Source organism: Mirounga leonina, unplaced genomic scaffold (genome assembly GCF_011800145.1).
Source record: "Mirounga leonina isolate KUSES-001 unplaced genomic scaffold, KU_Mleo_1.0 Mir_82, whole genome shotgun sequence".
Lineage (NCBI taxonomy): Eukaryota > Metazoa > Chordata > Mammalia > Carnivora > Phocidae > Mirounga > Mirounga leonina.
In genome coordinates, this window is record NW_023270825.1 from 13,599,892 (window position 1) to 13,627,371 (window position 27,480).

The window sequence follows — 27,480 nt, forward strand, 5'->3', positions numbered from 1 at the left end:
TTGATTGAATGATCCTGGGAAATAATTTTCCATTGATTAATTTAAAATTTTAGTTCCAGAGCATTTCAAGCATGCAGAAAATACCCAGGTACCTGCCAACCAAATTTAACAGATTTTGACATTTGGCCATATTTACTTCAGATTGCACTTTCTTCTCTCTCTCTTTCATTTTTTCAAGAACCATTAAATATAAATGAAACTTGTCCATTTCATCTGTATTCAAAATTATTAGCACAAGCTATACTGAATGGTCTCATAATATCTTTTTTTTTAAAGATATCCTTTATTTATTTGGGGGAGAGAGAGAGAGCACGAGTGGGGGATGGGGGCAGAGGGAGAGGGAGAAGCAGATTCCCCACTGAGCAGGGAGCCCGACACAGGGCTCGATCCGAGGACTCTGAGATCATGACCTGAGCCAAAGGCAGATGCTTACCCAACTGAGCCACCCTGGCGCCCCTCATAATATCTTTGATGACTGTAGGATCTGCCTCACTGTCAATCCTAATAGAGGTAATTTGTGGGTTGTTTTTTTTCCTCTTCTGATCAATCTAGCTAGAGGTTTAGCAATTTTATTGCTTTTTTAAAAAACCTTCTTTGGTTTCGTTCATTTTCTGTATTATTTTTCCATTTTCTAGGTCATTGATTTTGCTTTTCTATTTATTTGGTTTGGTTTACTTGCTTCTATTTATTTCCTTCTACTTATTTTGGTTTACTTGCTCTTTTTATAGCTTCTTAAGATAGATATTTCAATCATTGATTTTGGTCTTCTTTTTTTTTTTTTTTAAATTCATGAGAGACAGAGCGAGAGAGAAAGGCAGAGGGAGAAACAGGCTCCCAAGGAGCAGGGAGCCCGATGCGGGACTCGATCCCAGGACCCTGAGATCATGACCTGAGCCAAAGGCAGATGCTTAACCATCTGAGCCACCCAGGCGCCCTGATTTTGGTCTTCTGATGTAAGATTTAAACCCTTATATTTCTACCTAAGCACTGTTTTAAGTGCATGCCACAATTTTTTTTTTTTTTAATTATCATTCAGGTCAAAACAGTTTCTAATTCTCCTTGTGTTTTCTTCTTTGACCCACAGGTTACTAAGAAATGTGTTGTTTAATACCCAAATATTTAGAGATTTTCCAGATTTTTTGTTACTGATTTTTAATTTAATGCTGTTATTTCATTTCAGTCCTTTTAATTTTATTGTAACTTTCTATTCAGTGTCTCAGCATCTGTCTTGGTGAATGTTTCATGAGTTTTGGAATGGAGTGAAAGTCTTTTAGATGTTGAGAGTGGGGCTCTTTAGATGTCAGGTCAAGTTGGTTAATGGTGTTATTTAGTCTTATTACTGATTTTCTCTCTCTGTGTTCTAAAGTTTACTGAGAGAGGAGTATTAAAATAATCAGCTATAATAATAGATTTGTCTGTTTCTCCTTTTAGTTCTCTCAGTTTTTGCTCTGTGTATTTTTTAAGCTCTTATTAGGTACATATATATTTAGGATTGTTATATCTTCTTGATTAATTGGTTGGCCCTCTTATCATTATGAATTATCTCTTTATCCCAGGCAGTATTCCTTATTCCGAAGTGATATTGATATAGTCACTCCTTTGTTATGATTATGTTTTTTATTCTTTTACTATTAACTAATTTATGTCTTTCAAAGTGGATTTCCCAAAGATAGGGTAAAGTTGAGTCTGCTTTTTTATTCAGCCTGTCAATCTCTGCTTTTCAGTTAGAATGTTTAACATATTTACATTTAATGTAATTATCCATATGTTTGGATTTAAGCCTACCATTTTCATATTTTCTGTTTCTTCTATTTGTCCTGAGTTTTCTTTTTTCCTCCTTTCTTACCTTTATTTACAGCTCTCTTCTTTTGTGTGCATAGATCCAATTTTCCATTTTGTATTATTTTCATAAGCCTAAAGAGCTTCCTTAAAATTTCTAGTAGTTCATTTCTACTGGTGACAAATTTTTTCAGCTTCTGTTTGAAAATTTTTTTTAAGATTTATTTTATTTATTTGACAGAGAGAGCATAAGCAGGGGGAGAGGCAGGCACAGGGAGAGGGATAAGCAGGCTCCCCGAGGAGCAGGGAGCCTGATGTGGGGCTCGATCCCAAGACCTTGGGATCATGACCTGAGCCAAAGGTGGATGCTTACCCCACTGAACCACCCAGGTACCCCTCTTTGAAATTTTTTAAATTGTACTTTAATTTTTGAAGGATATTTTCTCTCAGCACTTTAAAGTTGTCATTCTAACTGGTTTCCATTGTTTGGGATGAGAAGTCAGTGGTAATTTTTATATATATTTTCTCTGAACATATATGTCTTTTTCTCTGCTCTTTAGATTTTGTTTGTTTTAAACATTTTGGTTATGGTATTCCTTTCTATAGTATTCTTTTTTTTTTTTTTTAAGATTTTATTTATTTATTTGATAGAGAGAGACACAGCAAGAGAGGGAACACAAGCAGGGGGAGTGAGAGAGGGAGAAGCAGACTTTCTGAGAAGCAGGGAGCCCAATGCGGGGCTCAGTCCCAGGACCCTGGGATCATGACCTGAGCCCAAGGCAGACGCTTAACTGACTGAGCCACCCAGGCACCCCTATAGTATTCTTTATTTATCCTGCTTAGGGTTTGCTTAGCTTCTTGGATCTGTGGGATTTTAGTTTTCAGATTTGGCCATCATTCTTTAAAAATTTTTTCTTCTATTTTGTGGTACTCCCAATTACACGTGTTAGGCCACTCCATATTGCCCCACAAGCCACTGATGTCCTTTCCATTTCTCTTTCAGCCTTTTTTTCCAGACTCAGTTTGGAAAGTTTCTATTTGTACATTTAAGCTCACAGAAGTATCTTCTTGCAAGATCTAATATGATGTTGCTCCCATCCCATGAATTATTTACTTCAGGTATTTCACTTTTCATCTGCAGAAGTTCCATTTTGGCTCATTTTTATATCTTCCATTTTTCTCTTCATTATGTTCATGCTTTAAAAAAAAAAGTCATGGAGCATACTTATAATTAAATGTTTGTGTCTACTGATTCTATGATCTTTGTTGTTTCTGGTTCTGTTTCTATTGACTGACTTTTCTCCTACTTATGGGTCACATTTTCCTGTTTCTTAGCATGTATAGTGATGTTTTGAATTTATTCCAGCATTATTTTATTAGTTTTCTATTGCTGTATGGCAACTTACACAAACTTAAACAGCTTAAAACAACGCCTAAGTTTTTATCCATGGTTCCATAGGTCATAAGTCTGGTGTGCTCCATTGGGTTCTCTGCCTAGGGTCTCAGAAGGCAAAATCAAGGTGTTGGCTCGGTTGGACTCTTACCTGGAAGTTCATGGGAAGAATCTGATTCCAAGCTCATTCAGGTTGTTGGCAGAATCCACTTCCTTGTGGCTGTAGGGTGGAGGTCCCCATTTTCTTGCTGGCTGGCAGCCAGGGCCTGCTCCTAGAGGACACCTACATTCCTTTTCACATGGTCCTCTCCACCTTCAAAACAGCGTTATGTGTTAGATCCTTCTTGTGCTTTGGGTCTGTCTGACCTTGTCTTTGCTTCCAGCTAGAGAAACTTCTCTGCTTTTAAGAGCTCATGTGATTAGATTAAGTCAAACTGGATTATCTCACCTGGATAATATAATAATCACAAGAGTGTTATCACATCCCATTACCTCACATCCATAGGTTCTGGGGACTAGGGAATATGGAATCTTGGGGTGCCATTCCTAGAAATTCTGTCTGCCACAGTATGAATGTTATGATGCTAAGAATCAACATTTTGACGTCTTCTTTTAAAGAGCATTGAAATTTGTTCTGGCAAGTTCTAAATTTACTTGCAAATCAGTTTGCTTTTCAAGGGGCCTCTTTATAAGCTTTGCTACTAATTTAGCCCTGATCCTGAGGTATGGCCTTTCTGGTGTGTGCTCAATAACCAAGGTGTCCAATGAGATCTCGCTACTCTCACTAGTGGGAACCTCAACATGTACAGGCCCTGTGTGAGGTCTGGAGGTGTTTCAGCTGTCTCACCCATGCAAATTCCTTTCCCAAGTCATTGGCTTCTCACCTTCTTCGTGTCCACAGGCTATTCAGCTAGACCCAAGGGAAACCCATGCAGATTTCTGGAGCTCTTTCTCTGCATAGCTCCTTCCCTGCAGTACTCTACCCCACAAATTTCAGACCTTTGGACACCCCCAACCAGTGGTGCACCAAAGGTGGGGTGGAGGGAGCAATCCCACCTAGGTGCTGGAAATTTGAAGGAATGCTGTCTGGAGATAATTTTAAAACAATTATAAAATTGTTTTATAAAAAATTATTATAAAAATGACTAAAAGTCTATCTTTTAATTATCACCATGTCTCTGCAATTCTGATTAATCAGTGATAAAATACTCCTGGGGTAGGGTGGAGGGTGGAAGGTAGGACTTTTGTTGGCTTATGTTCTAAACAACTGCTGAGGTTCCTTTTGAGTTTTAAGGATACATATGTAAACTTTAAATTGCACATTGTTATTTCTTCATTCTTTTTTTTTTTTTTAAAGATTTTATTTATTTATTTGAGAGAGAGAGACTGAGAGAGAGAGCACATGAGAGGAGGGAGGGTCGGGAGGGTCAGCCGAGCAGGGAGCCTGATGCGGGACTCGATCCAGGGACTCCAGAATCATGACCTGAGCCGAAGGCAGTCGCTTAACCAACTGAGCCACCCAGGCGCCCTATTTCTTCATTCTATTGAACAGCTACATGTGTTCATTTTGAGAGTACACTTAGCTTAGCGCAGTTCAGAATCATTTGAACTGGCTTCAACTACAGTTTGTGTTTCCATCATCCTGTGTACAAGAAACTCCCATGTTTAAAAATGGATTTGGTGTAAGCAATGATAGCACATGGCTGTAAAGATACAGAAACAGTTTGAGTTATTAAAATCTGTCATTTTATGTGGCTACTTAAGAGTGGAAATTTGTGTATAAAATGTGGAATAGTGAAACAGAGTGGGAAATGTGAGGCATCATATTTATGTTTGTTAAGCATTCACTTTAATTTATACCTGAACTATTTTACTAAATTTGAATAATATTTTGTAAAGTGATATTTATTCTTTTTTTGCATTGTTAACGGTTTGTTTTAAAACCAGAGAATAAATCAAGAAAATAATGACTATTTCTGATTATTACATGATTATTGCTGGAAGTAGTTTTGTCATATAGAGGAAAGAGTGTCAAAAAATGATATGCTTCTTGTCCCAGCTCAGCTAGACCACCCTCCCCGCTTGAGTTTCCCTTCCTTGCACCTCAGTCCAGATAGTACCTCTAGACAGAAAGCCAGGGTCATCATGGGGTGCTCTTCACTTGTTTTTCTTCTCAGAGATCATGGGTCTTGCTGTCTGTTCCATCTCTGAAAGCCATTTTTTTTTTAAGATTTCATTTATTTGAGAGAGAGAGAGAGAACACAAACTGAGGGAGGGGCAGGGGAGAAGAAGATTCCCTGATACTCGGCTCAATCCCAGGACCCTGAGACCATGACCTAAGCCAAAGGCAGATGCTTAACCCACTGAGCCACCCAGGCACCCCTGCCATTTAAAAAAAATTTTTTTTCATCGTTTATGGTGGAAAGGCTAGTCTGGTAACCTCCAAGTTGGATTTAATTATTTGGTTATATTCCTATTCCCTGGGTTAGCCTATGAGTTCCATAAGTGTAGGAGACATATGGTATTAGAGTTCTCCAGAAAAAACAGAAACAGCAGGGTATATACACGTAGAGGGAGAGAGATTTATTTTAAGGAACTGGCTCACACAACTGTGGGGCTGGCAAGTCCAAAGTCCATAGGGCAGGCTGCAGGTTGGAGACTCAGCCAAGGTTTCTGTGTTATAGTCTTGAAGCAGAACTGCTTCTTCTTCAGGAAACTTCACTCTTTGCTCTTAAGTAAGGCCTTTAACTGATTGGATGAGGCCCATCCACATTATAGAGGGCAATCTGCCTTTCTCAAAGTCTCCCGATTTAAGGATTAATCACATCTACGAATTTTCTTCTCAGCAACATCTAGACTGGTGTTTGACCAAACAACTGGGCCTCATAGCCAAGTGGACACATAAAATTAACCACCACACAAATGTTACTTATTTTTACACCCTCAGGACCTAGGGTGGTGCATAGGAATTAAGAACTAACAAATAAGAGGCTGAGGTTTGGGAATAAGGAAATAATATTGGAAATAGAGGTTGCAGTAGACTTACATGAGGGAGTTAACTGTGTTATGTGGGCAGAGGAGGAGTCTTCTCAAAGCTTTTCTGAGGGAAATACATGATGTTGTCTGTCTTGACGGCAGCATGGAGAGGGAGGTTGAGTGTGCAGAATCACTGTGGTAGCTAGGGGGAGAATGGCAAGGACCCAAATAATGCAGTGTCCTGGGGATGGAAAGATCAGCACAGTGGTAGTAGGACCAGTGGGAACGTGCAGAGAGCCTGTGGAGAGAGTGTAAAGAGAAGGGAAAGCGGCATGTAAATAATATTTTGCTGGAAAATTCCGCATTTACATTTCCTTTAGCTTCTTTGTCTCCTTAGTGCCCGGACTTCCCAAATGCTTTGGAGAAAGCTTTAGAAAGATGTTAATACAACCCCAAAAAACAAGCCAGCATGAAATTTATTCCAACATCTCCATGTTTATACCTATAATCCCTTACTTTAAACTGTTAAGGTTTCTCTGTGACCTATTCCATTCTTTAGCCACATGTAATCATAGGATTTTGTATAGTTATAATATACTGTGTATATCATTTCATGTTCTCCTCTGAGGAAGTTTATATCCACATGACCTTCACATATATTATGCTTAACAACAGAAGAGCTTCGTGGTTAGTCAATGAGCCATAATTTACTGAGCTATATTCCTTTTGGTAGACATATGGATTTCCTGCTGGGTTTTTGCCATTATAAAAGATGATGGTATAAATGGTTTTCTACCTAAAGTATTTTTTTTAAAGATTTTATTTATTTATTTGACAGAGAGAGACAGCAAGAGAGGGAACACAAGCAGGGGGAGTGGGAGAGGGAGAAGCAGGCTTCCCGCGGAGCAGGGAGCCCGTTGTGGGGCTTGATCCCAGGACCCTGGGATCATGACCTGAGCTGAAGGCAGACGCTTAACGACTGAGCCACCGAGGCGCCCCACTACCTAAAGTATTTTCAACATCTTTATTGCAATATAATTGACATGCAATAAACTACACATATTGAAAGTGTGCATTTTAATAATTTTTGACACCTGTACACTAATGAAATATCACCACAGTCAAGATAATGAAGATGTCCATCACCATCAAAAGTTTCCTTGTATCCCTTTGCAGTTATCCCCATCTTCCTGCCCCTTCCCACCTCCCTGCTCCCCCTTCACAGGCAGCCACCAAACTGCTTTCTGTCAATGCAAATTAGTTCCCATTTTCTAGAATATTATGTAAATGGAACCACACAATATGTACTCTACTTTCATCTAGCTTCTTTGACCCAGCATAATTATTTGAGATTTATCCATGTTATAGTGTGTATCAGTGGTTCATTCCCTTTTAGTTACTGAGTACTATTCCACTGTATTAATATACCACAGGTTATTTATCCATAAATAATGGACATTTGGATTGTTTCGGTTTTTGACTGTTGTAAACAAAGCTGCTATGAACATCCAGGTACAAGTCTTTGGGTAGGAGCTTTCTTTTCTCTTGGGTAAATACCTAGGAATAGAATGGCTGGATTATATGGTAGGTGTATACTGAACTTTTTAAAATCAAAGTAGAGTTAACATACAGTGTTATATTAGTTTTGTGTGTACAGCATAATGATTCAACAATTCTGTACATTCCTTAGTACAATAAGTGTAGTCACCATCTGTCACCAAATAACATTGTTACTATCTTATTGACTATATTCCCTATGCTGTACTTTTCATCTTCGAGACTTATTTTAGAACTGGATGTTTGTACCTTTTAATCCCCTTTATCTATCTCCCCCACTCACCTCCCCTCTAGCAACCACCAGTTTGTTCTCTGTATTTAAGAGTCTGTTTGTCCCTTTTTTCTTTGTTTTGTTTCTTAAATTCCACATGAGTAAAATCATATGGTATTTGTCTTTCTCTGACTTATTTCACTTAGTATTATACCCTCTAGCTCCATCCATATTGTCACAAATGGCAAGATCTCATTCTTTTTTATGGCTGAATAATATTCCTCTGTGTGTGTACACGTACATATGTACGTACATACATATCACATCTTCTTTATCCATTCCTCTATCGATGGACACTTGGGCTGTTTCCATATCTTGGCTATTGTAAATAATGCTGCAATAAACATAGGGGTGCATATATCTTTTCAAATTAGTGTTTCCATTTTCTTTGAGTAAATATCCAGTAGTAGAATTACTGGATCATATGGTAGTTCTATTCTTAACGTTTTGAGGAAACTCCACACTATTTTCCATAGTGGTTGCACCAATTCTCATTCCCACCAGCAGTGCATGAGGGTTGTTTTTTTTTTTTCTCCACATCTTCATAAACACTTGTTATTTCTTGCGTTTTTGATTTTAGCCATTCTGACAGGTGTGAGGTGATACCTAATTGTGATTTTGATTTGCATTTTTCTGATTAGTGATGTTGAACATCTTTTCATGTGTCTGCTGGCCACCTGTAGGGCTTTGTTGGAGAATTGTCTATTCAGGTACTCTGCCCATTTTTTACTTGTATTATTTGGTTTTTGGTTGTTGAGTTATATAAGTTCTTCATATATTTTGGATATTAACCCCTTATTAGATAGATCATTTGCAGATTTTTTTCTCCAGTTCAGTAGGGTTGCCTTTTCATTTGTTGATGGTTTCCTTCACTGTGCAAAAGCTTTTCATTTTGGTGTAGTCCCACTAGTGTATTTTTGCTATTGTTTTGAGAAGACATATCTAAAAAAATGTTTCTACAGCTGATGTCAAATAAATTACTGCCTGTTTTCCTCTAGGAGTTTTATGGTTTTAGGTCTCACATTTAGGTTTTTAATCTATTTATATGCTGAATTTTTTTAAGCAACTGCCAAACTTTTCCGAAGTGTTTTCATTTCCTCCAGCAGTGAATGAGACTTCCAGCTGCTCTACATCTTCATCCACAATGATCTTTGTAAATTTAGCCATTTTTGTAGGTTTGCAGTGTTTATCTCATTGTGGTTTCCAGTCATATTTTCCTAATGACTAATGATTTTGAAAACTTTTTCATGTGCTTATTTTCCATCCATATATCTTCTTTAGTGAAGTGTCTTTTCAAGTCTTTTGCCCATTTATTATTGTGTTGTTTGCTTTCTCATTATTGCATTTTGAGAATTCTTTATATATTACCTTATCAGGTACATAATTTGCAAAGATTTTCTTCTAGTCTGGTGGCTTGTCTTTTCACTCTCTTAATATCTTTTGAAGAGCAGAAGTTTTTAAAGTGTGTTTTCTTTGGATACATATTCAGAAATAGGATTAAAGGGTCAAAGACTATCATCTTTTGTGTGTGCCTGGTTACAGTTACCTCTTGTTGGACTGCCTTTGGAGTTTGAAACACTGTACTTGGGCAATAGTAATATGTTCCCTGGGGGCTTGCCAACTCTGGACTTTATCACTTGTCTTTGGGTTTGCTATTTTGGTGAGCATAAAGTGTTACATTACAGTTTTATTTCATTCCGCTCATGTGGCAAGTTGAACAGTTAGCTACTTAAATTTGGTATATTTAAATTTTTTATTCTTTTGGCCATTTATCATCTGGAATTTTGACTTATTCATACAGATTTGTAGGCGCTTTTTATATAATTTAGATGTCAAAATTTATATATAATATTTATCACAAAATATTTTCATATCAATATTTACCTTTTATCTTAGTTTTATCCCCCACCCCCACCACCACTTATTTGTAATTTCTCTTGTTTTTTAAGTAGTAAATCTAAGTAGCCACTTGGGATAAATATATTATTCTGTTTTTTCTAAATTTGGGAAATTGTATGTTAAATTTTTCTTCACTATAATTTTATTATGGTTTTATAATTTTATTTGGCGTAAAGGTCTAAGTTTCTATTTCTTAATATTATTAAAGAATAATCTGAGCAGCTCTCCTTTCTGCTACACTCAGATTGTCCTGTATTAAATTCTGATATAACTTATGTCCTATTTTGAAATTCTGTACTTGGTTCCCTGGATTTCTGAAGTCAGCAATGTAGTTTTAATGTGGGTTGCTTTATGACATAATTTGATACTTCCTAAGGCAAGCCCCATCCTTATTGTCAAAATTAATCTCTGATATGATTTTCAGAATTTTGTATGGAACAAATTATCCTTTTGTTATTGGAAAAAATGTATTTAAAAAATAAATTGAAGTATTGCCATTTTTACTTTTACTTATTTTTTCTTTTATAAGATATTTGTAGTTTTATTTATATTGGGCTGATATATCCCACCTTAGGTTAGTTACCAAGTAAGTACTCAATAAATGTGTGTTAAGTACAGATATGTTTTGCCCTTGTTATAAGGGAAATTTATGTTTTTTAAAGATTTATTTATTTATTTGAGAGAGAGAGAGTACATGCTCAGATGAGCCTGGGAAGTGGGAGAGGAGAGAGAGAAAGAATCCTCAAGCAGACTCCCCACTGAGCTTGGATCCCAATGCAGGGGCTCAATCTCAGGAACCCGAGGACATGACCTGAGCTGAAATGACCTAAACCAGCAGGTTAACCGACTGAGCCACCCAGGTGCCCCAGGAAATAGATTATTGAAACAAAAATTTAATAGCTGTTATTGCTAAAAAGGAATGCTACTGTTATTTTGGAGTAGGTTTTATATGATAAATATTCTTGAATTATTTTGTTTCTAAAATTCTTAGATTTCTTTCAGGATCCTGAGTTTATATAGTCATGACTTCAGCAATTAGTAATGTTCCTTTTTTTTTTTTTTTTTTTTCTTTTAGAGGGGAAAGGGTAGAGGGAGAGGGAGAGAATCCCAGGCAGGCTCCAGGCCCACTGCAGAGTCTGATGCAGGGCTTGACGCAGGGCTTGATACCAAGACCCTGAGATCATGACTGAGCCAAAATCAAGTCAGACACTTAACCGACTGAGCAACCCAGTGATGTTCCTTTCTTATGAATTTTTCTTACTTGTTTTCCTGCCTTATCAGTATGACAAGACTCTCTAATAATTTATTAAATAGCCTGTCGGAGAAAGAGTATCTTTGTTTTGACTTTGCTTTTGGGAAACAGGACACTAATATGTTTCTCCATTAAGAACAATAATGGCTTTTTATTTTAAAGTCTTTGTTTTGCTTAGTTTTCTGAAATTAAAAATCAAGAATGTACATTATATTTTATAAAATCCCCGTTTAAGCCTTCTAATATACAAATACAGTTGACCCCATAACAACATGGAGGTTAGGGGCACCAACTCCCTTGCAGCTGAAAATCTGGATATAACTTTTGACTCCCTAAAACGTAGCTACGATAGCATACTGTTGACCAGAAGGCTTACCCCTAACACAAAGAGTCGATTAACACATGATTTGGATATGTATTATATACTGTATCCTTACAACTACGCTAGAAAAAAGAAAATGTCGTTAAGAAAATCAGAAGGAAGAGAAAATACTTTTACAGTACTGTATCTCTATTTATTGAAGAAAATCTGTGTCCAGTCAGGCCAGGCTGGGCCAGGGGCAGTGACAGCAGTGGCCCTGGCCGGGGGGGACGGTAATGTTCTGCAGCCTGGTGGGCCCTGACTCAGCAGAGGCAGCGGTACAGCTGCCTCATCTGCTTGGAGGTTTGCCGTGGGCTTATAGCCATCTGCAGCTGTGTGCATACTCGAGTGCCCGGCCTCCAGGAGGCGCCTGGGCAGAGGGGGCCCCCACAGGGAGGGGTCTGTTCCTCCCCGGAGTGGCCCAAGGCCCGCAGCCCCCCAAATGCAACTGGGATGGCCAGCACGCAGAGGACTCCGGGGGTGGAGATGCCTGGGGCCCGGGGCTTCCCGCACTCTGGGACCTCCCTCTGGTTCAGCCTGGCCTCCTGCCTGCCAGTCCTGGGTGCTGGATCTAAGCACCCTGTGCACACATGGGGCAACCTGCAACCCTGCTCATTCTTAGGGCCCCCAGTGGGCTGCTGATGGCCTCCATGGGCCTCGCCAGATACTCAGAGGGCAGCAAGGGAGAACTCTGTACCAGTCACCTTCAGCTGGGTTCCATGGAGATTGGGGTGGGCATTCATAAATATATGCCTTGTGCCTTTTGCTGTCAACTCTGAAAACAACAACAACAACAACAACAACAACAACAACAACAAAACGACTGCATATAAATAGACTCTCGTAGTTCAAACCCATGTTGTTTCAAGGGCCAACTATAATTATGAATGCCCGCAAAGTACGCGAGGGGTGAATTTACTATATTATAAAAAGAACACATTTCTTTCTTGGTTCACAAATTTTTCATCATTTGCTCTAAATTTTCCAAAATTATCTTTTCACAGAGACTTGAGCACTCATTTTTCTTGTTGCTAAGGCCCCTATAGACTTCACGTTCTCTCCTTGTCTCGGCGTATCCAGTCTGCTCCTTCGACTTTCCTCTTTATGCTCATTGATTTTTATTTTTTCAGTTAGGTGCTCTATCAAATCAGTCAAAACTCTAATCTTCAGGATGTTCAGGGGGTACTCACTCTCCTCTAATAGTTTATTTCTTCGCCATTGCTCAAAACCCAAGCTTACAGCTATCCATGTAGTATTAATTAAAAAGGATTTCGTAATGAAATTCCTCTAATTTTCATACCAGTGCTTCTACTAAACTCAAGTTTTGCTAAGGGCTCTTTTCTTAAGCACAGCCCAGCATCTGTGGGAGAAAAACCTAATTAAGAACTTTAATGGAAAATTTTCAAACGTACACTTACTGCCTAATTTTTAAGCACTAATATTTTGAAACATTTCTCTATTCTCTTTTCCCACCCCCAAATTATTGGAATGACCTCCGTGCTATTATTCTGCAGAGATCCGGGGAGCAGATCTGGCTGGGAAGTCATGATTAGGGCATTCCAGGTCCCCGGCTTACGCAGCCCGGAATTCTGCATGGCTGTGAAAAGCTCTGGACTGATGGCACAGCACAGTGATCCTGGTCCCAGAGTTCATCCCACATCCCCACAGAAACCCAGAACGAGTTGGAAAGGAGCAGTCCTGAGGTCTTGTTCCTAGTACTACATGCATTGTGTACACAACTCTTGAGCTGGTGGTATTCTGCAACTTGGCTTTTCTTTCCACGTAAAATCGGACCTCTGTGGATTTTTGACAAAGGTGCTCATGATCCGCGAAAGCCCAGAATTATTATTAGCTGGGTGTAGAACCCTGCTGTCCATCAAGAGACCGACCTGGTGGTCTATCCTGGTTTTGGCGCCAGCTGGATATATAACTTTAGGAAAGTTGCTTTATGCTTCTGAGCCTTAATTTTCTCATCTGTAAAAAGAAAAAGGTAGGTTGGGGGATTTCCAAAGTCCATTAAAAAGGAAAAAATGACTACATGCTGTTGCTCAGGGCAGAGTGGGAATCTGGAAGCTTGGTGGGCAAGTGAGAGTGGCCGTTTTTCCCGTGTTCCAGAGTATGTGAGACTCAACGGTGGCAGCCCCGAAGCCCTCAAGACAGCTCACTTCAGGGGCGCGGCAAGGGGCGGGGGGGGGGGCGGTGCAGAGAAGCCACGGCGGCCAAGGAAAGTTCCCATCTCGGGATGTTTGTTCAGGCCCGCGCTCCCGAGATTGTAACACCAAGCACGAAGTTGAGCGGTTTTATCCCTGCGGTTTGGATCGAACTAAGAAAAGGGTTCTGTTTTGTTTTCTCTTCCCCCTGGGAGCTGTGTTCAGTAAAACTTCCATACGGGGATATATTTATTATTAAAGAGTGTCAAGTGAGCCGAATAGCCAGACCGCGCAGTCCCAGAAAGAGCACGGAGGAATGTGCGCGCAGCCGGCGCCGCGGATGCGGCCACACGCGCCCCTTTCGCGGTGCTGTCCGTAGCGTCTCTCCTTTCATTCCTTTCTTACAAACTCATACTATGGAAGCCCTCGAAGTGCTAAATGTTTTTGCCTTTGTTGGCCATCGCCCTCGGGATGATTTTATCAAACATGAATTTTCCCTTAGCTGTCGACTCAATGCCACGGCAGCTGGCAGAACAGGGAAGAGGCCGTGGCGCGTGGGCCGAGGGCGCGGGCGTTTTGCCCTGTGCGCACACGCGCGTGTGCCAGGGTGTGCGGGCCTGGGCCTCACGGGGCACGCGGGTGCAAAAGGAACACAGGCGGCTCGTGGACTGTTCGGGAACTAGAGAACGAAGATCATCATTGTTAACACTTTGGTGTTTATTCTTTCCTGTTGCTCTCCGGGGTTTTGTTGTTCAAGTGAGAGTTTGTTTTTGTTTTTACATCTTTGCTTTTCGATCATTTTGCTATTTTCACTTTTTAAAGACGTCTACAGGGGACACCTGGGTGGCTCAGTCATTAAGTTTCTGCCTTCGGCTCAGGTCATGATCCCAGGATCCTGGGATCAAGCTCCGCATGGGGCTCCCTGCTGGGTGGGAAGCCTGCTTCTCCCTCTCCCACTCCCCCTGCTTGTGTTCCCTCTCTCACTGTCTCTCTCTGTCAAATAAATAATAAATAAAATCTTTAAAAATTAAAAAAATAAAGACATCTACAATGACTGTATTTGTCTGCACTTTTGTTATTTCCTTAGGCGAGGTTCCTGGATGTGGGGCATACCATAATAGGGCGTATGAGCTTATTTTGTCATTTTTACAACTCTTGATTCTTCTTAACCGCGTTGCCTAATTAACAAATGACAGTCCCTCCAGCAGCATATGCCCCTCTCGCCATGTGCTCAGCAATGACCAAATGTTACTTACTTTTCACATCTTTGCTGGTCTAACAGGTGACAATAGTATCTCATTTTTTGTGCGTTTTTTTTTTCACTGATTGTAGTATTAAACATTTTCGCACGTTTATCCATTCTTTCTATTCCTTCTTTTGTGAATTATCTATCAATATGTCATTTGCTCATTTTTTCTTCTTTAGTGAAAACATTTATGTTTCTATTTTTATTACAACTATTTTTCCAGTTTTATTTTTATGGTTTTTGAAGTACAGAAATTTTAAGTTTTCATATATTTAGATCTGTGATCTTTTCCTTCACAATTTCTTCCATTTACTTTTATACTAAGAAAGTTTTCCTCATCTTGAGACCAGGTTAATATTCACTTCCATTTTTGTCGGTTTGAATCTGTGGTTTGAATTTTCAGACTATCTGCCACTTTCATGTATTTAGAATTCACGTGATGATCTAAACATTTTTGTTTCCAAATATCCAGTTTTTCCATTATCTTTTATTAAATAGTCCCTATTTATATATGGTGCCTTTATTATCTTATTCTGTACTGAGTTTTTTTTACACACATACACAGACCTCTCCAGGCTGTGAGCTGTTCTATTCCCTGGTCTCCTTACACAGAAGACACACCTTTTTCCCCCCCAATTCTTATAATATGTTCTTAGACTTAGTATTTCTTGTTTTCAAAGTGTTCTCAGCTCTTCCTGCCTGTTTATTTTCCAGATGAATGGTAGAATTATTTTTGTGGAGTTCCAAAAACCTCCCTTTGGGGTTTTGATGAAAATTGCATTCAACCTATAAATTAATTGGGAGGAATTTGGCATCTTTACAACATTTAGTCTTTCCAACCAGGAATACACATATGGCTGCCCCTCCACATTTTTAAATATCCTTTTGTATGTCTCAGTGGAATTTTGTATTTTTCTTTATACAAATTCAACACATTTCTTATTAAGGTATTTCCAGATTATTTTATATTTCGGGTACTTTTTAAAAAGTGGAATCTTATCCCCCTTCAGTTTAGGTCCACTCTTTTTGATATCGCTTTTCCCCAGTGATTGCCAAGTACTGACAGGAATCTTAAGTGAAAAGCATATTTGTTTCTTTCCACACTTATAAACTCTGAGATTTAGAACTGGAACCAACCTTAAATATGTTTTCTTTTCATAGATGATAAAAGTGAGGTCGTGAATGGTATATTAAATTATTTAAAGATCATACAGCTTGTTAGGTGAGTGGCTAAACAGGCAAATACTTCCAAACATCTGTATTCTTCACATCATGGACATGCAAAACTTAAATATCCAAAACCAAACTCAACGCCTTCCCCTCTTGTGTTAATTTCCCGTGGCCACTGTCACGATGTACTGCTGACTTAGTGACTTAACACACACGTATATTGCCTTTTAGTTCTGGAGGTTGGAAGTCCAAAGTGGCCCTTGCTGGCTGGAAATCAAGGTGTCAGCAGGGCTGCCTTACTTCTGGAGGCTCTAGGGACAAATCTATTTCCTCGCCCTTCCAGAGCTTCAGGAGGCTACCTACATTCCTTGGCTCATAGCACCTTCCTCCATTTTCATAGCCAGTAGCTTAGCATCTTCCAAGCTCTCTCTGACTCTTACTGAGTCTTCTACTTCCCTCCTTCCACTTTTTTTTAACATTTTTTTATTTTGTTATGTTAATCACCATACATTACATCATTAGTTTTTGATGTAGTGATCCATGATTCATTGTTTGCGTTTAACACCCAGTGCTCCATGCAGAACGTGCCCTCTTTAATACCCATCACCAGGGTAACCCATTCCCCCACCGCCCTCCCCTCTAGAACCCTCAGTTTGTTTCTGAGAGTCCATAGTCTCTCCTGGTTCGACTGTTGAATCACAGACTTGTACCTCTGAAACAAATAATACATTATATGTTAAAAAAAAAAAAAAGTAGGAAGGGAAAAATGAAGGGGAATCAGAGGGGGAGATGAACGCTCCTTCCACTTTTAAGGACCCTCCAGATTACACAGGGCCCCTACCTGGATTATCTGGAATAATCTGCCCATTTTAAGGTCAAGAATCTTAACTCCATCAGCAGCCCTACTTTCCTTCCTCATGTGACATCACCACATGTTCTGGGGATTGGACACCTTTCGGCGGGGGGGCATTATGCTGCCTACTACCGTAAGGATGAGCTTTCAAAGTTTCTGTCTAAGCACGTTAGCCCTCTCCTTGAAGCATATCAGGGCTTCTCATGCTCCTTGGATTATGACCAAAACCCTCCCCTGGCTTTCCAGCTCCAGAATAGTCTTATTGCCCTCACCCTCCAGCTTCATTGGGCGCCATGCTCAGCCTCCCTCTATGCTCTGGCCATGGTGGCTCTTCCCATTCCTTGAAAGTACCTTGCTCTCTCTTGCCATGAGGCTGCACACATGCTGTTTCCTCTGCCTGGAAAGCCCTTCTGCACCTCCCAACTATCTCTCATCCCTCAGATCTCAGCCCCATTCTGCATCCTCAGGGTCGATGCTCGGACCTTCCCGCTCAGTCCTCTACCCCACCATCTCGTAGCACCTTCTTTCTTTCCTTCAGAGCATTTAGCACACTGGTGGTTTTACTTTACACAGAATTACTTCATTCTCTCTGGCTAGACTAAAAGGAACTCTGTTTCTTTCTTCCCCACATCTTTAGAACCTGGTGCACCTGGTCCACAGTGGGCTCTTAGTGTGTGTCCCATGAATGACTAAATGAACTCAGTAACCTATTTCTAAGAAAAAGCATTTGTTTGTGGGCGCCTGGGTGGCTCAGTTGGTTAAGCGACTGCCTTCAGCTCAGGTCATGATCCTGGAGTCCCTGGATCGAGTCCCGCATCGGGCTCCCTGCTCGGCAGGAGTCTGCTTCTCCCTCCGACCCTCCCCCCTTTCATGCTCTCTCTCTCTCAGTCTCTCTCTCTCAAATAAATAAATAAAATCTTTAAAAAAAAAAAAAAGAAAAAGAAAAAGCATTTGTTTGAATGTGTTCATTGACACATTTACAGAAGCAAAAAGGCGTTTGAAAATTCAACAAATAAGTAAATCATTATAAATCCATTTGATTAAAAACATATATAGCCATTAAAAATGAAAAAGCCTATAGCAATGGGGGGAAATGTTTGTATTATGTTTAAAATAGCAGGATACAAAATGTTCTTATGCTAGTCAGAAGGAAAAGTGCCAAAATGATCATAGCAATTGGTCCAAGACCATGGAATGGTGAGTGATTCTTTTCTCGCATCGCCAAACTCTCCTGTTCACATGTTCGTATATTCAGCACACATTCCTTGCAGCCAATGTGTGCTAGGGACTGTGTCAGGTGTAAGAACAGCACAGTGAACAAGATGTATTGGTCTCTGCCCACTGCAAGGTTATAGCCAAGGAGGAGGAAAGCTAATAACAATCATGACACAGATGATCTAGTATTCACGGACTGTTGCTGCATTTGAGAAAACTTGGCCATAGTGTGTCCCACAGGCTGAAGAAAATATTTTTTAGATCACGTCCATTATTGTTATGGCATTAAAATTTTTAATTGTGTGTGGGGGGGGGATTGTAGGAGAAATATACCCATTTTCTTTAGTCTTTAGGCTTTGAAGAAGATTTCCTAGATTGTCTCTCCAATCCCTAATCGCTGCTTTTTGAACATTCTAGAAGGAAAACATCTGGAATCAGGGTGAACTTCTGGTTACCTTAGTTCAACTACATTAAAAAGATTTGTGCAGGTGGTCATCAGGAGGCCATTGATGCCTGCCCAATTCAGACTCATTCCCAAGCACTTGGTGGGTCCTCAGCCCCCACTTCTAGGAAACTGAAAAAGCAGAGTTTTGCCACCATAAATTCTCTTGGTTTCATCTTCTCACACTTCCGCGCTCAGTGACTGTGCCTCTGTGCTTGAGCATAATGTAAATACTTAATTTGTTTAATAAATATCCTGAAATAGCCTCTTTGAGTTGTTACTAGAAGGGCACGAACCTTTTAACTCACTTAGTCAGCGCAGATCAACACTTAATGTCTTTAATGATGATCAGGATCTTTTTTAGTGGCTGAAAATCTCCGTAATCAATGATGTGGTCCTGCCTGGAGGCAGGAGAGACTAGATAATGGGCAGAAAATGTCACACTGGATGGGGCTAGTAATCTGAATCCCTGAAATCAGTATTAGTGTGGCCATTTATGGGAGATGCCAGTTTCTTCCCAATGCTAGGAAGAGCCCCACCAGCACTCCAGGGCCCCTTAGTGATTTGCACACTGTTGAAACCCTTCATGATGCGCCAGTTCCTGTCCTCAGCCTGAAACATCTGAAAGCTCTTCCCTGCCCACCTACCCATCAAGGCCAATGCCATGCCAGCTTGCAGCAGTGTTCACCCACCTGAAAATAATTCTCAGTGCTGGGCAGGAGGAGAGAGGATTGGGGCGAGGGGGTATCATGAGATTTGTGAGACCTCATTAAGGAGGGTACATCCCCTTGTCTTTCCCCGTCCCCATACCGACCTTGAGATTTTATTTTTATTTCAGGGATAGAAAACAAGTCCTGTTTTCTAGCTGTTATATGAAGAAGCACTTCCAGGTTTCGGTCCTAAAATATCCCCCCTGAACTTGCACTTGGAGTCCCTTGGTCTTAGCCCAGGATTTGATTAAGTTAGCCCTGTTCACATTCTCTGCATTTCATAATTTTGTAAACACTTGTCATATGCCCGGTGAACCTTCTTTATCTCTTTTGATTGAAATTCTCATATTAAAAGCCTCATGGTCATTCCATTTGGTGTGACTTTGTGATTATAGGTGGGCTTTATTAATAGAGAGCTTCTGATAATATGAAGGAATTGTTTCATTATGAAATGTTATTCATTTTTTATGTTGTTTATTATTGTCCACAGAACCCAGAGGTTTCAAATGGTGGGAGCACGTTGTAAATGAAAGCATAAGTAATGTATTATAATTATTCTGAACTAAGGCCAGATTTCCCACCTGCTCCGTGATGCACATCAATTGGAAATGGGCTGAGATGTAAAATCTTATTTTCTTAAATGGATTATTTAAAACTAAAGTGTAAGCAATTAAAAATATTAATTTTTATAAATTCCTGCATCCTCATTTAATGGAAAAAAACAAACAAACAAACACCTGACCTGACAAAATTTTAAAATAATGTTTCTATAAGCTATATAGAGCAAGTCCCTTGGATTTCTGGTGAAGCTCCACTAACACAGTATGATTTGGCCATGTCACAGTCCCTAGGGTGACTATCAGGTCCTGTACTCTCCTTTGAAATGTGAGTGCTTTTAATTAGATGGAGCATTGGCTAGTTTTTGTTTCTCTGTTATTATATTATTATCATTCCATTGCCAGAACTCCCAGTTTCATCTAATTGTAAGGCAGGCTGGAAAACGTGGTTTAGTTATGTTTTCGGGAAGAGAAGGAAATAAGTTTTGTGGAACATATAGCAAGCTCTGCCACAGAATCAAACCTCACCCATGTCAGAATGGATAACCCATTATCCCAGCTCCTTTTCCTACCAACCTGTTTCATAGCCACCGATTTGAAATGCCTCTTTTGACCTTTGGTGAATTCCTATGTACATGTTCTGGATGTTGTTCTCACTCATTGATTGCTGGGTCTTAATCACACTGTTTTACTTACTGACACTCTATATTATATTTTGATACCACATGTATTTTCCAAAACATATTCTGAATCTCTGGCACATTTACTTTTCCAGATAAACTTTAGCTTCAGATTCCTAAGAAAGGAAAAAAATAAGCAAACAAAAAACTCTCCAGTTTCCCTATCATGTATTATTAAATATATGTTCTACTTGAAAACATGATACTATTAGAGAAGATAAGCATTATTTGACAACTGGTATCTTCTGACTCCGAGGAAGTATGATTTTAAAAAGCAAGCTTCCTATCACACGGTGGCTAACAATGTTATTAGCAGGGACTTATAAACGGGTTGAATGTTTATGGTTCATATTTCAACTTCAAGTCTGTTTGTTGCATTAGCAAAACGAAGCTCATTAAGCCTTTTCTTTTGGACCATCTCTTCAAGCCTCTGAGTCCACTAATACTCAGCTTTCTTGTCTGAGCATATATAATCTTTCCCACATTACACTTGAAAGTTCAGCTCATTCCTAAACCTCCAGTCAAGGATATGAACTTGTTGCTTTCAGAGAGGCCGCATCTGTGCACTGAGCCATCACGCCATCTGTTAAAGTGGTCAGAGTTCATTTTATTGCCTCCTTTGTGGAAGGACTTGTACTGTAAAAGCGTGTGTTATTGAAAACATAATTTTCCTCATCATTATGCTTTCTTTCTGGCCGGATCATAACCTGCGAGAAATCTATTGAGCAGAGAGTGAAAAGCTCTTCAGAATAGCTGTTCTTAAGAGATTAAATGATTGCCATCTCTGTCCCATTTCTTTTATCTCATAATCAAGTTCAAGATGATACTAGATATCTCAGCTGAAGTGATTATATATTTGAAATAGAAATGGCTTTATCTCCATTCATATTTCACACTGTTGACGGCAGGATCATTTTCCCCCCATTTACATTTATATATGTATGGTTCTTTACAACTGTCTGCAGGGTTAAAGATTCAAAGTACTTTTTGAAGGCAAAAATAGCTAACAGGAGTTCGGTTGTATTTTTAAATGTTCTGTGCACAAAGACACTAAGTTGTATATTAAGATCCAGCTTAGATTCATCAAAATTTAGAGCCATATCAAATCTTGGCAAGTCATAGCCCAGCCATTCTTGACAAGTGAAGAGCTTGGCCCTCAGAGCAGCTAAGACACTTGCCCAGGGTCACACAGCCTAGCTGAGACAAAAGCTTCCTCCTGGGCCATTTCTGCTAGACCACGCTGCCTTCCCCCCTGCCATATTCAGAGCAAACCTGTCACACACAGCAGCTGTGGGGCAAGAATGGAAGGGCTAGTGACCCAAAAGCATAGGAACCAGATTTTTTCTGTAACTGGTTCAAAGACGTTCACTTTGGCTTCTGTTCTTTATCCTTAAAGCTGCCGGATCTGTGCTGTTTTCTTACACCACAATTTCTCTTCCAGGGATTCAAACTGAGAAAAAAGATCATGTCACTATTTATTGGTAGCTCTGCTAAAACACTTGCTAGAGAAGGAATATGACACTATTTGCCGGAAGTGAGACATCGGGCTGTAAGTTGATTGCATTTATCCACATGCCCACAAGTAGTCAATAATCAAGCATACTGAAATTACATTCTTTCCTCCTTTTAAAATATTTCTAGCTTTAAATAAGACTCCCCATTTTTAAAATCTAGTAAATAGGAAAAAGTGAGTCATTATTTATAGTTAATCACTTTTGCCAGCTGTGACTGCATTTCATATCCATTTTTCTTTTTTGTCTTGGACTGGAGAATCTATCCTGTCGCTCTGTAAGGAAAAAACCATATTGGTCCCATCAATAGCCTCTTTCAGCACATAATCACAGTTAAGGCGCTGCAAATAGAGATTTTTGTTGGATGCAGCAAGAAAAGTAACTTCGTTAGAATGCAGAACTGTGGAGAATAATCCCGAATCTTGAGATAGCACCTAACAAGAAAATCTGAATTATTTTAGGGTTCATTTCAAAATGGAATAATCATTTCAAAAATATTGTATTTATGAGTGTCTATTCTAAGTCTGCCAAGTTCCAGATACTGCAAGGTTTAGAAAAGATTTCAGATGGGATCCCTGGTATGTCAGGATACTTTAATTTGAAAGTATCAGGAATCCATTTCCAACCACCTTGAACACCCCAGGGACTTTACTGGGTCAGGTGACTAAGAATTTTGACCTCAGGCATGCTTCAGGCCTGGTTTGATTAGGCTCCAGCTCACTCTGCTAGTCTTCTGACTCTTTCTCTCACTGTGGATAGCCCCATTCTTGGGCTGATAATTGACATTTACGAGCATGTACAGAAAATTTTTGGATCAATGCACCATTGGTTCACAGAACTGTGGAGATTGCATCCTTGTGGTAGGAAGAGGACAGTTGTAACGCCAAGCCTCACCTCTGCATCCCAGCTACCCAAGGAAAGGGCTTCTCCTTAACTCACAAACAGAATTCCTAGGCTTCATTATGGTCGAACCAACTCTTTACCAGTCAGCAGCGGCCAAGGGAGAAATGGCCAGTCGATCCTTGCACCCAATCACTGTGGTGAGGAGGGAGAGGATTATAGTGCTTGCCTTCGGCCAGTTAACTCCCACTCCTGGAACTTGGAGTGGCAAGCCATCCACCCAAATCACACAGCTGCCAAGTAGCACAGGGGGTGTAGGATGGATGCTGGGGAAGGACCCAACAAAATCCACTGCGTCTTTCATTTAGAAAGCTGAACCTGGTCTTAAATTTTGCCTGGCTTGTGTCATTCTTCATTCCTGACCTGGTCTGGCCAGCCATTTATCCTTCACGGTTCATCCAGCATGCCCAATTCCACCACCTTCTCGTGGCCAGTCCACGGCTGCACCTCTGTATCCACAAGGCCAGAGTCCTCTCTTCTCCCTAGGAACATCTTGTTCTCATGCTAAAGGAGTAAGTAATTGCTGACAGACTAAATATTATTAAATAAGACATGTGTTTGAGACAGAGAAGACTGCTCCTATCATTTTCTGGTGACCCCTGGCATTTCAGTTGTCTTGAGCTTCAAACTTCAGAGCTCTTCTTAAAGGCAATATTTCATTTGCTCTAAAAATGTTTCCAGAGGAACACTCTGATCTATTTCAAGTAGTGAGATACCCCTCACCTGAATTGAGAATCTGACGTGACAGGTTATTGCTGATGACAACTGAAATGCCCTGGGAGAACTTTATCTCTCAAAATAAACTTTCCACTGTATCTCAGCCTGGGTTCTTCCTGAAAGTGGGGCTTTAGGTGAGGAATCGCATGCAGGTTGTTTGTTTGGGAAATGACCTCCGTGAGCAAGCGCAGGACAGAGACTGAGGGCAAGCCAGTACAAGGATCTGTGAACCAAGTTTGTGACTTCTGGAAGCGACTAGAGCTTGATCCCACCAGAACCTCCAGGGAGCCAAGCGTACGACTTCAGAGTTGTCTGCCTGCCTGAGGGACAGGAGAGAGCCGACATCCACTGACGCCTTCTCCCTCCCTGGGCAGGGGTTGGCCTATGGGGTGTCAACTCCTTATTTTTTCACACTTCCAGGCAGTATCCGTGCGAGGGCCACCCCCAGGTGTTAGCAGTCCCAGGAAGACAGTGAGAGCTACTTGGTGTGGGGTGCACCGAGGGGTGGTACTCCAGCCATGACTGGGCTAAAAGATGGGGTGAGAACACGAGGTGGGTGTGCGGGGAGTCCACCGCTCACTGAACAGCCAGAGTCCCACAGGAACCTAGAAAAGACCAGAAACCGTCTACACATCTCTTATCTTTCCTGCATGTCTGAATGGCTTTTCTTAACATGTGTCTTTAAGGAGGTAAAATTAATAAACACATTACCAACTGGATTGCCATAGAGCCCGGCAGGACTCTCATCAACAAAGAGGCAAGCTCGCCAGTGGAAAGAACCAGCGGGCTCCTCAGAAGAGAAGGCTGTCATCATCACATCTTCAATTGGCGGGTCCTCTCATCCCCAGCAGGAGCTCCTTGCTTGGAGGGTAATTTCTATTCTCACTGCTCAGTCAGGATGACAGCTTTGTCCCTAATGTGATGGCAGTTTTGACTTTAGCTTAAATTATTCCATAAAGAATCAAAGAGAAAGAGATTCTCTCTCCTTTTTTCCCCCACCCCAAAAATTCCACCAAGAAAACTTTTCTAATTTAAATCTTTGCCTCCACATTAAATTTCTCATTCACATTGCAGGTGAATCAAATACAGCGCCAACTTTCAAAACCCTGTGTGACGATCACAGTGACTCAAAACAATTGCTGTCTGTCAGTGTATTTGCTGGGAACACAGATGTGCCTGTCACTGGCTCTGTTATCACACCAAGAGCTTGCCTCTCGAGTGCGGTCTTCTCTGGGCTCCATTTAGGACCTTGGTGTCAGCAAGACAGAGCGTTGGGGCAGTTATTTGCATAATCCATCCAAGAAACATGTGTGCCTCAGCTGCCCCTGAAATCACCTGTTTAACCAAAAAAAAGTCCTTAGAGCAATTATTGTAGTAAGTGTAGATTTAGCTGGAATGTTCCAAAGAATTGCCTCCAACTGTGGTTCCTCTAGCTTAGTACTTTTGAAACAGGGACGATTTTGTCCCTCAAGGGACACTCGGCAATGTCCGGAGACATTTTGGGCTGTCATAGCTGGGGAGCGAGGAGGGAGGGTACCACAGACACCCTGAGGATAGAGCCCAGGGATGCTGCAGCGCCCAGGACAGACCCCCACAGTAAAGGATCATCCAGCCCAATGCTGCTCTGGCTGTTGAGGGTTTACACATTGTAAAATAAGGCCAGCTTTTTAGAAAATTTGGACTGAAGGAAAATATTCCTTCAGTTGAAAAATATCAATAATATTAAAAAATACTCTAAGACCAAATAACCCAAAAGAGAAGTTTCTGCTTACCGTTTCACATTCAAGTTCTGCCCAAATGAATTAGACATTTATAAGATTGTAATTATAATACATACTAGTTTGTGTTCTTGTTTCCACTCAAAAATGTCACGTTGATAGTCTCTATCATTTTGATAGAGAATATTCCTTTGTTTCAATGTAATGAAATTAAAGCATTCCCTCTTTGTTTCTTTCCTTCATTTTTAATTTTAAAAAATTATTTATTAAAAATTTTTTTAAGTAACGTGGGCAAAAGCATGTACTCCAGTCTGAAATCCGGCTTGGGAGACCTGGCCATGCAGCAATCTTGAATTATTTTACAAAAACTATTTTCCAAAAAATAGCTACTTTCTCAAGATTACAAGAAATAGTTATTGTGTAAATATTTTCGTACAAGAAACACTACTTGTGAAAAACAGTCACTATTTATATATTTTTAAAATTAGAAAACCCCCTATGTTTCTCTTCAGAACATATTAAAGCAACACTCTGGCCTCCCTTAGTAAAAGAATCGCAGTGTGAAACCCTGGCTCCTTCAGGGTGGGGCCCACTTAGCCTCTGGGTCACAGCCCATCTAGTCCTGGCTGTTGGAGTCCACACAGCATCACAAAAAGGAGAGAACAGAATCTTGCTTAACAAGTCAGGATGTAACAGACAAATGCTAAAGCTCATGCTGATGAAAATAATTATAACCACTTACAGGATGAGTCAGAAAATGTTTATATTTTAACAGAAAACTGTCAGAACCTAGCTAAGTGGACACAGTCTGGTCTTGCCTGAAATTCTCAATGTGTCCCAGTGTCAGCCTGGGTGTTCCTGTGCATCACAATTAAAACAGTGTTGCCTGGAAGCCCCATTGCACACCCTGCAGGATTTTAAAGCACTTCTGGAGCTTTTTTACAGTTTCTGGGAGGCCCGTGACTCTGAGTTCGCATTTCTCTGCATTAATTCGGCTGATGGATCGTCGAACCCTTCCCCACTGTTCTTACTGGCTCGTGCACCTGCTCAGGTGAAACTCCTCTCCTAACCCAGACTTAAGCTTCGAAGTCAACACAGGACCACCCCCCAACACACACACATACACACACACCATCCCCAGTGGAGTGTGTGCCTGTTGCACCCCTTGGTGAAGATACGGGGGGTTATAACGAGTAACACAGACACCTTTGAAACACAAGGTAAACATAACCGTTAATTAAAGGACTTCTGATCACCACACCCCTGCAGACTTTCTCAGGGGCCACTTCCCTTCATGGAGTATCCCCACCTCCTGCTTCTTCGTGGCCCCTTCTTCCTATTGTCTCTCTTATCTGGCTTGTCATCCCCTTCCACCCGAGGATCCTAAATTGTTCGTGCTGAGTTACACAGAACAGCTCAGCTCTGCTGAGTCTCTGCTCCACAAATCAGTCCCACGTCTGCCTTTTGCATCTCAAAAACAAGCAAACCAGGAAGGCTTCAATTTAGCTGGACCTACATTTCTAGACAGCGGTTACTGTTGTTAACGGCATTTATTTTCCTCTCATTACATCTATATGAGCTTTGTTAACTCCTTTGAAAAGCCGGTTCTGAAATAGACGCCCTTATACTTGTCTGTATCTATATCCACGTGTCTGGCGGAAGAGCTGCTGCTTAGCTGGGTCGGAGCGCTCGGGCTTCGGCTACAGGGCAGGTTAGACTCAGATGTGTCTAGCGTCTGCCTCAGTTTCCAATTTCCTGCTCTGTATTTATCTCTGTGTTGTTCAGCCCGACACTCAAGTGGTTCCTTCCATCCGTGTTCTGCTCTGTAGCCTCATTTGCCAGAGCTCACCTCTCTCTCACTTGGTCTCTCTTGCACCTAGTCTGTGTTTGCAAAATGCGATTGGGTGTGGAGACCATAATTGACTATTTCTTATGGGTCCCCGGGCGATGGTTCCTAGGGGCCTTCTTCAGTGCATATTATTTCTCTGGCTGGTTTCCAGACTCCGTAAAAGCAGTGATGATATACTCTCTTTCTTCGACCCCCAACCCTTCCTGGGAGTTGGTAGATATTCCATAATGTTGTCAGCTGTTTCTCCGATTCATTGATTCCACAAATTCATGCA

At 40.7% G+C, this 27,480-nt stretch overlaps 1 protein-coding gene across 2 annotated transcripts in view; it reads left to right on the top strand.

Annotated features, from left to right (window-relative positions):
* The window catches only part of EFCAB11 (EF-hand calcium binding domain 11), a 142,152-nt gene that overhangs the window by 111,085 nt on the left and 3,587 nt on the right, over positions 1 to 27,480 (top strand). The window lies entirely within an intron of this gene.